The sequence below is a fragment of the Furipterus horrens genome, unplaced genomic scaffold (assembly GCF_987537825.1).
Source record: "Furipterus horrens unplaced genomic scaffold, mFurHor1.1.pri manual_scaffold_7, whole genome shotgun sequence".
In the NCBI taxonomy this organism is placed as follows: domain Eukaryota; kingdom Metazoa; phylum Chordata; class Mammalia; order Chiroptera; family Furipteridae; genus Furipterus; species Furipterus horrens.
The window spans coordinates 113,512,417-113,523,104 of NW_028327177.1; the positions used below are offsets into that span (position 1 = coordinate 113,512,417).

The 10,688-nt window shown below is 44.0% G+C and overlaps 1 pseudogene; it reads left to right on the forward strand.

Moving 5' to 3' along the window:
- Positions 1-1,520: 1,520 nt before the first annotated feature.
- Positions 1,521-3,154, forward strand: LOC150005080 (small ribosomal subunit protein uS13 pseudogene; annotated as a pseudogene).
- The last annotated feature ends 7,534 nt before the right edge of the window (positions 3,155-10,688 follow it).

The window sequence follows — 10,688 nt, forward strand, 5'->3', positions numbered from 1 at the left end:
CCCACTAACTCATGATCCTATTTGTTCTAGTCCAGGACTACCATATGGCAGGGGCCCCGAGCCACCAGAACAAAGCCCGGCCCTAGTCTGGGTTCGGGGATCCGGGTAGAACAGCTGCAACCTACAGATAGGAAAGGGGGGACCCAGAGAGAGGAAAAGAAAAGGAAAATCTCCCACTCAAGAAAGCTCTCAAAGCAGCATCTGAAACCACATGAAGAAAAATAACGGTTAAAGTACATATACAGTTTGCACACTGAGTGCTGAGACCACCTCCAAGCCTTTATCCACCTTAACACCCCAAAGCTAGCTGCCTGGCTTGTACCCTCCAAGCAAAGACTGGAAGATTCCTCTCTGAGAAAACTGAGCCACCCAAGAAAAATGACCCACTGGAGCAGCACTCCAGTGAAAGGACTGGGACCCCATGCGATCATCTCTGGCTGCAAATGACATGTATGGTGTTTTAAAACTAGGTCCACAAATTCTCTGATACCCCTTCCCTTCATAATTCCCATCCACTTAAATTGGGAGCTGTATTTAGCAATTCTCTGCTAACAAGTATAATATGGCAGAAAGGAAGGTGTATGATGTTCAAGATTAGGACATAAAAGGCATTAGAGCTTCCTCCTTGTTCTCTCTGAGGTCACTTGCATTTTAGCAAAAGACTCTTAAGCCACACAGAGAGGCCCTCCAGCCAACAGTCATGGGAGGAAGCCATGGAAACTGATTCCTCTGCAGGTTCGGCAGCTCAGGCCGACTTGACTGGAACCTCATGAGCCATCCTGAGCTAGAGCCAGTCACTTAGACCACTCCTCAATTCTTGGCCCATAGAAATTGTGAGATGACAAAAGTTGCTTCTTTGGAGCTGCTACAATTAGGGGCCATTTGTTACACACAGTAGATGACCAATACAGTGTTTTAGCATCTCTATCTTTAAAGTGAAAGGACCTCCCAAGAACCCCAGTTTTGAGGAAAATGTCCAACTGATAGGAGTTCCGGAAAGGGAATGATAACGCTAGCAAACACCATAGTGTCTAGTTTGTGCCAAGAACTGCTGAGGATTAAATTATGAAACACATCATTCAAGAAAATTTCCCCGCTTTGCAGCACACGACAAATGAAAACAGACTGTGAATTAAAGAACACTGGGACAAACAGGCCCTCTAGAGAAGAAATCAAACCTGTGACCTGCAAAGGATTGGGAATCAGAAGGCTTCACAGTTCTTGAAAACACTGGCAATGAGAAACTTGTTGAGTAGGTCCTCTGATGTTCTGCAAGAAAATGATTTCCACCCTGAAGTTCTACACTCGGTCAAAATCGTTCAAGGGTGAAAATAGAATAAAAATATTTAGGGACATCCAAAGTCTCCAAGAAAACCTATCTCCCATGAGTCATTTCTATGGCAGAGTGTGCTACCCACTAAGGGTGTAAACCAAGAACAAGGTCCACTTGGGACCATGAAATCCTACCCAAAGAAGAGGCAAAGGGAACCTGGGAGGATAGTAAGGGATGTATCCGGGAAATGGCTGTGCAGCGAGAAGTATCAACACCGTCTGGAAAGGAGCAGGGTGGACCTGTCCAGGAAGGGAATTCTATAGTGACATTAAGGTGTTAAGGGGACCATTTGGTGAAAGGTATGCAGAGAACAAAATCAATGCTAACTCCATGGTGGAAAAATTTTACAAAATAGTCATATTAATCATAGTATACTACATGATATTTACATGGTCATAATAATATCAATGCTGATCAGTGATGCATCAGACACTGTATGGACATCTGATGTCATTCCAACCCTATTTTCCCTTTTTACCTCCCACTTCAGAAATGAGGGAGCAAATTCTCACTCTCAGTAATGTGTAGATTTTTGTAGAGCCTTGCATATCTTTTATTAGATATACTTCTAAGTATTGGACCCTGGCTGGTTTGGCTCAGTGGATTGAGCGTCGGCCTGCGAGCTAAGTGTCGCTGCTTCGATCTTCCAGTCAGGGTACATCAGAGAAGGAAAACTCTGATTCCAAAAAACCTCCGCTGCCTTGCGGCATACCTCTTCAGGGGAAAGGCTAAGGGAGTAAACCCCGACAGAAAATCCGGAGCCGGAGTCCCTAAGGCGGTTTGACGTTGTAGTCAATACCGGCAACTCCTGCGGCGCACCTGAAGCCAAGCTGTATTGACTCCGTCTTTCCCTTGGATCCTTCAGCTGCGAAGAGATGGGGGGTCTGCTGCATGGGCAACAGCAGACCCTCCATATCACCCTGCCCAGGCTCTGTAGCTTCAGCTTCACTTGAGAGGACACTCCAGCGTCATCGCAAGATGTCGATTCAACACGGGAGGAGGCAGATACCATGTCACTCCCGAGTTGGACTGCACAACCATTCTCGGCGGTGCAGATAGACTCTTAAGAAGCTACACCATCGTCTCTCGAGACAGACGGCTGCCGACGACGACGATGACTTCTAGGTATTTGCAGGTGTATTTTTTATATGATAAATGGTATGAGTTTTTATGTACATTATCTAATTGTTTCTAGTGCATACAAATACAATTACAATACATGAAATCATGCCATGTGTCTTTGTGGACGGGTACAAATACAAAAACATGGCTGTGAAGTGTCAATGCCGTCATCAGGAGAGCACTTGCTCCTGGAGACAAAGAAGGGGATGGCATTAGAAAGGGCCACAAAGCTCCACAGGAGGCCTACATGCCGCTGCTGCTGCCAAGTCTCTAGTGATTCCTGAGAAGTCCCAGCACATTTTGCGAACGTTCAATACCAGTGTCAATGGGTGATGGGAAACAGCCTTTGCTATCAATGCAATGAAGGGTGTGGGGCCAAAACACGCTCATGTGGTGCAGAGGGACACAGACAACAACCTCACCAGGGGATGAGGGAGAAGGTATGATCGCCAGGATGCAGAACCCATGCTAGGACAAGATTCCAGGCTGGTTCTTGGGCAGCAGCACGTGAAGGACAGAAAATACAACCAGATCCTGGCCAGTGGTGTGGACAACAAGCTCCGTGAACACCTGGGGCAGCTGAAGAAAATTCAGGGCCCACAAAGGGCTGCACCGTTTCTGGGGTGTTTGTGTTCCAGGCCAGTACATGGAGGCCAGGGCCGCCAGGGTCACACTGTAGGTGTGTCCAGGAAGAAATAAATCTGTAGGACCTGTCTGTTAATAAATAATTTATATGCAAAAAAAAAAGAAGGGGTGGGGCACAAATAAATTTTCAAAAATCTTTTATGCTATGTAAGTTCTGAAGCACACATAGTGAGATGTTGGCATTTCTTAAATCCAAGGGCAAAGAAATAATCCATGTCACCATTTTAAAACAAGGATATCTGCCTAACCCAGGGTCACAAAGATTTCATTCTGTTTTCTTCTAGAAGTTTTATGATTTTTTCTCTTAATAGAGGTCACTCTATTGCAAAATGAGCCCATTCTCCCTGGAGAACGAAAGGCACACACGGCGCGAGGCCAGTTTTTGTGGCATCAGTGTCCCTCGGAGCCATGCAGACATGGCAAGATGGTCTTGCCTCCTGCTGCCCTCCCCACTCCCTTTCCTGGGGGTCTTGCCTGTGGTGATGGGCCCTGGCCCATCTTTATCACCCCAACCCTGGTGTGGGCAGAGGTTGCCAACTCGACTGTTCTGCCTGCACAATGTTAAAAAAAATTAAAAAGTGACTTAGTGCCAATCAGGTAATCGCATTAAAATCTGACTGGCCTGCTTCACCCAAGAAGCCTATGAATCCCTCTAAATCGAACCAAGTTCGAACCAAGTTGCAGGCCCCCCCTTCGGACAGACTGACTTGACTATCCCGGTCACCCCCTACCTGCCCCTCTGATTGTCTCCCAGACCCTGAGGCCAGGTTGGCTGCTGACCTTGAGCTGGCACTTTCCCAGAGCTGCCCTCTTCCATTGGTTGATGCCACATTAGGCCCAATATACAGCTTTTTGCTTCTCTTCCCTGTGGCATCTCACCTGGCCTGTAGCAGCCTTGCTCCGGGAGGATCAGTGTCCGCAGCATTCTACATATGAAGAGAATGCCCAAGGGCGTACAGCTGCTGAGTGGCGGGCCAGCTTTGAGCCCCTCCTCTTGGCTCTCAGATTCTTTTCACTGGGTCCCACCGCCCTAGGCACTGAGCTGTCTTTAAGCATTGCTGATGCAAATTGCTAAGGGCACGAAGTGTGTTACTAGGGCTGCCACGCACACTTGTCAGAGGTTCTGGGAGCATGAAAGGCACTAGGGTCTGTGTGGCCTCTTCAGAGACTAGCAGGAACTCAGTCTTCTTAAGATTGGGGGTTTGCTCGATTAAATGTTTGATGAATGAATTAATAAATGAATGAACTGTCATCTGAGTAGCCCACCTATGTTTAATCAAAGTAGATTTTGCGGCCTGACCGGTGTGGCTCAGTTGGTTGGAGTATTGTCCTGTAAACTGAAATGTTGCTGGTTTGATTCTCAGGGTACATGCCTCGGTTGTGAATTCCATTCCTGATCAGGGCACATGTGAGAGGCAACCGTTCGATATTTCTCTCGCACATCAATGTTTCTCTCCCTCTCTTTCTCCCTCCCTTCCCCCATCTCTAAAAATAAAGAAATAAAATCTTTAATAACATAGGTTTTAACTGCAGAAGTATTTTAGCTGAGACATAGAGGAAGAGGCAGAGAGCTAGCCTGTAAGGCAGCAGAGCCTACCCCAGGCCCTTGCCACCAAGGCCCTCTCCTCTCACTGCTACATGTTTAAGGGAGGAACTCCCATGAATAGCATAGACAATAACATTTGTGCAGCCCTCTGTATGGAAGAAATTTCATTACATTTTCCTCTGCAATATTTAATTATGATGATAAAAATAAAATGCAAGTATTAGGAAAGACATTGAGTTTATATGAAACTTCCAATATGATATCCTTAAAAAACTTTAATGAAAACTCTGAGCTTTCATGACCTCATTTTTTCACATCAGGATTAATGCTTGAAATGGTTGCACAGAGTTTCTGATCAAGATATTTTTAATTACCAAAGTCTTTAAATTCTTCATAGTTTATTGAGACACTTTGCAAAGTTGTGACAGTTTTATTACAACATTAATTTGAAAATTACAACAACACAGATTGTATTTAAAGACTCTAATTTCAATTTCTCTTTTTTCATTGACAAATTTATTGTTGACATTTCTAGTAATATTACAGATAGATTTTGAATATAAGCAAACATTTTGAGATCTAGTGTTAAATAATGCAAAACACTAATTTGGAGAACTTCCTTTTCTTGTTGGAGCAGTTACCCTGTAGCTGCCTGGAGCGAGAGGCAGCAGGGCACACAGCAGACAGCTATGCTATGTGACCATGGCTGGATAATACTTTTTGTCTGGTTTGTAGTAGTGACCTTTAGGCCAAGGGTCCAAAATACATGAGTTGATATTCCAGAAAGATTAAGACCATTGGATTATTTTGCAAAGACAGAGATTTGGAGTGCTGTCTAGAGTTGCACCTACAGGAAGTCCACCTGGCCTCCCTACACCAACACCATCCACCTGTCCCTTGATCCACAGTCCCCAGGTGACTGCACTTAGGCAGAAAAATTCTCGTTGGGTGCATAGAGCACCAGCTCCTCCAGGATACCATGGGTCCCTGCCCATCGTCCACAGCAAACAGTGGCACCCTCTGCTCAGTCAAATGGGATGTATAAGTGGTCCAGCTCCTCCTTGGTCATATGCAGAGCCCAAGATGCCATATGTCCTTCATTGGGCTTGTAACAGTTGCTTAACCAAACCTGGCTTTCCTCCACAGAGGCCCCTGCTAGGACGTCTGATTATCCCGGGCTTGGCCTGGCTGCCCCAAATGTAGAGGGCTTCTAAGAGCCCAAGGTCTCCCCAATTACCCAGGTGGAAGACTCTGACTTTTCTAATGTTCAACACTAGTTCTCCAAGATGCCCAAAGGTAAGCCATGAATAAGTGTGTAAGTCCGTTTATGGTTGCATCCATTCAAACACTAAGTTCTTAGTCACAGGTGGCACTAAGCACAAGCACTGCCCCCTCTACACCAGTGAATGTTCACAGAGAACCAGACTGACTAAATATAAAGGAAAATGTAACTAAGCTCAAAGCCTCTAAATTCTTAACCTGGAGTCCACAGACTCACTACCAAGGGGTCCAAGGACACAATTTGACACAATTTAGGACTCCATGAATTTGAATAGGAAACATTGACAGCTTTATTCTCATTAAGCTCTCACTGAAATTGAGCTTTTATTCCATTAGAAATCTAGGCCATAACCCACAGCAGTGCCAGCAGGACCCGGGGCTTTCTTCCAATGGAAATCACAGATATTTTCATATTTCATCCCAGTGCTGCAGACGTCTCAAAATATTGTTTTTATGCATCCCTGCTTCAAAAGCATAGTAGGAGACAGACCTGCTGCCTCAGTCTTGCTGCCTCAGTCTTGCTATTGAATGACTTAATAAAGAGGCATATATATCACAAATTTGTTTTATTCTAAGGTTTTGATAACTGAATGTCAATATAATTGGTTTTTATTTAAACATTATTTTGTTTTATGCACTGAATCATTATCCTGAGGGACCCGGCGGTTCAACCACATTGCCAAAGAAGTCCCTGGTACATAGAAGGTTAAGAACTTTAAGTGCCAGAGACCACCAGCTCCCGGTGACTTGGGGAGCAATAGCAGAGGCCATCAGGGAGAGGGATGGAGGCATCTGGCCCTGGGAGGAGGAGAGGCAGCCCTCCCAGTTCCGACCTGGCCCTAGGCTATGATACGCAGTGCTTTCCATTCTACGTTCACACATTTCTTTCTTAGGAATACATTAACACATTGAAAAATTGCAGATCTCTAGAAGACAATTTGAGAAATGTGAATTTACAGAATGATTAGCCTGGGAAGATACTAGAATTGCTTGATGTTGTTAAAAATGTGTTAGTGTTAAACCTTTTTGGAGCAAAATAAAGAGGTCAAATGATGTCTTCTTAGTTTACAGATGTTACCTCCTGCAAAAAAGGTGGCTGGTTGAACCTATCAGCAATCTAGAACTTTTCCCATCCTTTGCACAATCCAGTGTATATTAACACGAGCAGGCTGCTGCTTAGGGGTTTCACATGGTGCTGAGGGGCCTCTCAGCCAAGAAGGGGATCCCTGGGGAAATGACTGGGCTCCAGCACCAGCCACTACCTACTACCAGGTTACACGGGTATCTGCATATTTGAAGTTCGTGCTCCTGCTGGGAGCAAAGGCTCTGTTCAATATAGCTGAAGAGATTGATAGGTAGAAGACACTTCTTAACTGGTTCATGGCATTCACTTCTAGGCTGAGGATCTGAGATAATCTCCTAGTGCGCAGAAAAGTGAGTTGTTTTACTTTATGCAATACATCAGAGGCAAGACAAACCCAAGAGATGGCCCACCCAGAGGCCCTCATTGCTTCTGCAAGCCAGTGCCTTGGCACGAGGACAGCACTGGGCACCGGCATTGAGCACATCCACACTGGATGCCTCCTACGGGCACAGCTGTTCTGTAAAAGCACTGGGCAAAGAAGTGTCATAGCTTATCCGTTCGTTTTTCACAGCTGAAGACCATGAGCAGGCCTGGCTTCTCATTCTCTATTTTACCCAGCCATGCTTGTAGAGATATTGGGGGTCTTGCCAAGCACTCTACGGCACAGAACCATAGTCCCACATTTCCCCATCAGTGGTCTATCACTCTTTCTAAAACATTCTATAAAAAGCCCACCTCTAACCTCTGAGGTTAATGCCTAACATTCCTGCAGCCCCTGTGTACAATATGCATGGCCAGGAAGCTCTGCCTGGCTGCCTATTACGGACTTTGCTGCCAGAACCCTCAGTAATCCTGGAAACTGTTCCCCTCACAGGCAGCCCAAGACCTGCTCCATTGGAGGGAAAGCAGTAGCCCTGTCATGTGCTGCCGCCCTGGCAAAGCCCCTCCCCAGGTTATCTCACAGGTGCAGAACCGCCCCACCCACAGAAATTCACTGGGGAACACAATTTTTGTTAAGTTAGATCTGACACTAGTTTTTGACTAACTTTTGGCATCTGAATCCAAAACTGACTGCAGTTTTTCTCTATCACGTCAACTTTTTAAGGTACAGGATACCCTCCCTTTGTCCCCAAAATCATATAAAATGTACATACAAAGAAAATTTTTTAAAATTACCTGAATATACCTTTTATTTAGAGTCATTTTATTCATATAAAGGCTATATATTGTTACTGTAAATCAAATTGTGTACAAGTAGTGAAGTTCTGCTACCAAACATACATATTAAGGTATTTTATCTTTTCAAACGACAGGCTAGGAAATGCCAGAATGAGATACTTGAAGCAGTCTCCTTAAGTTGGCCAAGCTTTAACAAATTGCTTCATGAGACCCAGTTTTACGTGCAGAGGTGGGAATATAATGTTCTTTCTGTCAACAAGTGGCTCATGGAGAATGTTTGGATCACCAGGTTTGAGGTCAGATCTTGGAGGTCAATTAGACACCACCCAATGCTTCTCACGAGCTCTGCTGTCCCATATACACAGAAAACAGGGATACTTGGTGTATCCGCATTGCTGACCAAGAAGGAAGCAGATCATTTTAAGGTCAACACAGATGATTCAATTGTGCCTGTGATATTGCAACAGATCAATGACTCTTTATGTCTTCATGTTCTTCATGAAAACAAACTGAATGGCCAGTTGGGACTGCACCAAATAAACTGCGATTGTGGAGGAGGACACACTTCAAGCTCCGCTTTGAGCTATCGATGAACAGTCGCCATTCAGTTGAGTTCTAGATTGGAATTCCCAATTCCTCCATTAAACCATGTATGTTATGGCAATACACAAAGCCACCGTCACTTCGAAAGTACTGCAGAAACGCACTTTCTCTTGATCAAAAGTAGGATGCCTTCGCTCCTTTTCCAAGCAAGTTTCTCTTGTGCAGTCTTGATGCCAGGAGTTCTAAAGCCTTTTTGGATAGTCCCAAATCTTGTGCCAAATCATTCAATTCATGCTGATCAAATCCCTTATGAATTGAGTCACCTTTAATTTCAAAATCTTCATCATTGCTGTCACTTAGTTCTTCACCATACTCCTGTTTTTCAAAAGAGAAAGTAGTTCAACGAAAACTGGCACTGGGATTTCAGTTGAATGAGGCACTGGGCGTATAGCTGATGGTAGACTAGGATACTCTATTTTGCATTTATTTTTCTTGTTATATCCTGACGTTTTCACTATACAAAAGTAATGGTCACTTGAATGATCTCTGGGCTCTCACCAAACCATAGGTATATCAAATGGCAATTTATCACGTGTTCCCTTCGTCCACATCCATGAACTCTTGACACACTGCCTGCACACCTTGTAAGGGGCCCAAGACTTATGTTGATCACCAAGTTTTACTTTAAATATGCAAAATAGGCTTGCCTGACAAATGCACTGATGTTTGTCCTTTGACTGGGAATGGTGAAACTGCCACAGATATAACAAAACAAATCAGGGTTGTTTAGGCACTTAGGACGAGAAATAACAGAGGCAGACGTGGTCTGAAGGAAAGGAAATAAGTACATATGTAAATAAAAAAATAAATTCTGCTAACTCCTTATATACAGACAAGAACTCAGACTACACTTCGGAATACAATTCACTGTATAGAGTGGCACACAACCTCTCACCACACTGTCTCATGAGTAACTGAATAGCCTAGACAAGTATGAACCTGCCTCTGGTCACCAAGGTCATCCCCCACCCTGCTCCACCAAGGGAGGTTTGCTCTCAGCCAATAGGAGAGCACTAGTGCTTCCCTTGATCCAGGCTCAATCCAGCCTAGAGTGGTCACATTAAGACAAGCTATAGAGAAAAAACTTGACATGATAAAACAAAACAAACTGCAGTTTTGAAATCAGTATGCCTATTTAAGTCAAAAACAGCTGAAAAAATCAAACTCAACAGGAATTATGTTAAAAATTGTTCCCCTGTGATTCAGACAGAGCCTGGTCCCACTCTCTAAAGATGGCTACCACCGTCGTCCGAGTGTGAACTGACAGTGGAAAATGTGAACTTTTAGAACAGCATGTGCTGTGTGTGCTGTGATGCTTTCTGAATATAAGGTTAGATTTTTAGGTATTGCTATCCATCAGTCTTTTTTTCTTTTTGTAACAGAACAGCTTTATTAAGATATAATTCACATACCATATAATTCACCCATTAAAAGTGTACAATTAATTGAGTTTTTAGTTGTGTTACATTCAGAGTAATGCAACCCTCACAACTGATTTTTAGACATTTTCACAAGTGCAAAGGGAAACACTGTGCCCTTAGTTATCATCCCTTCAGCTTTTAATGACTATTCAGTTTAAAACTCAGCCTCAGTGGAATTGGTTGGGCTCCTGCAATTCTATGTCTTTCTGCAAGAAACAGAACACCATTCTGGGAGAGTTCCAGCCCTTAAAGTTGTGGTTCTTAATCTCTTTTTGGCCTACAGATAACTTAGAGTCTGATGAAAACTGAGGGCTCTCTCCCTCAGAGAATTGCACATATGCAGATTTATACATTGCACTTAATGTAAGACAGTCCCTGGACCTAACACCATTCAAGCATTGCTTTGATTGCATTCTTTCTTTTCACAAGAGGAGTATAAACTTACCTCTGATTGGATTGTCAAGTCATTTGAAT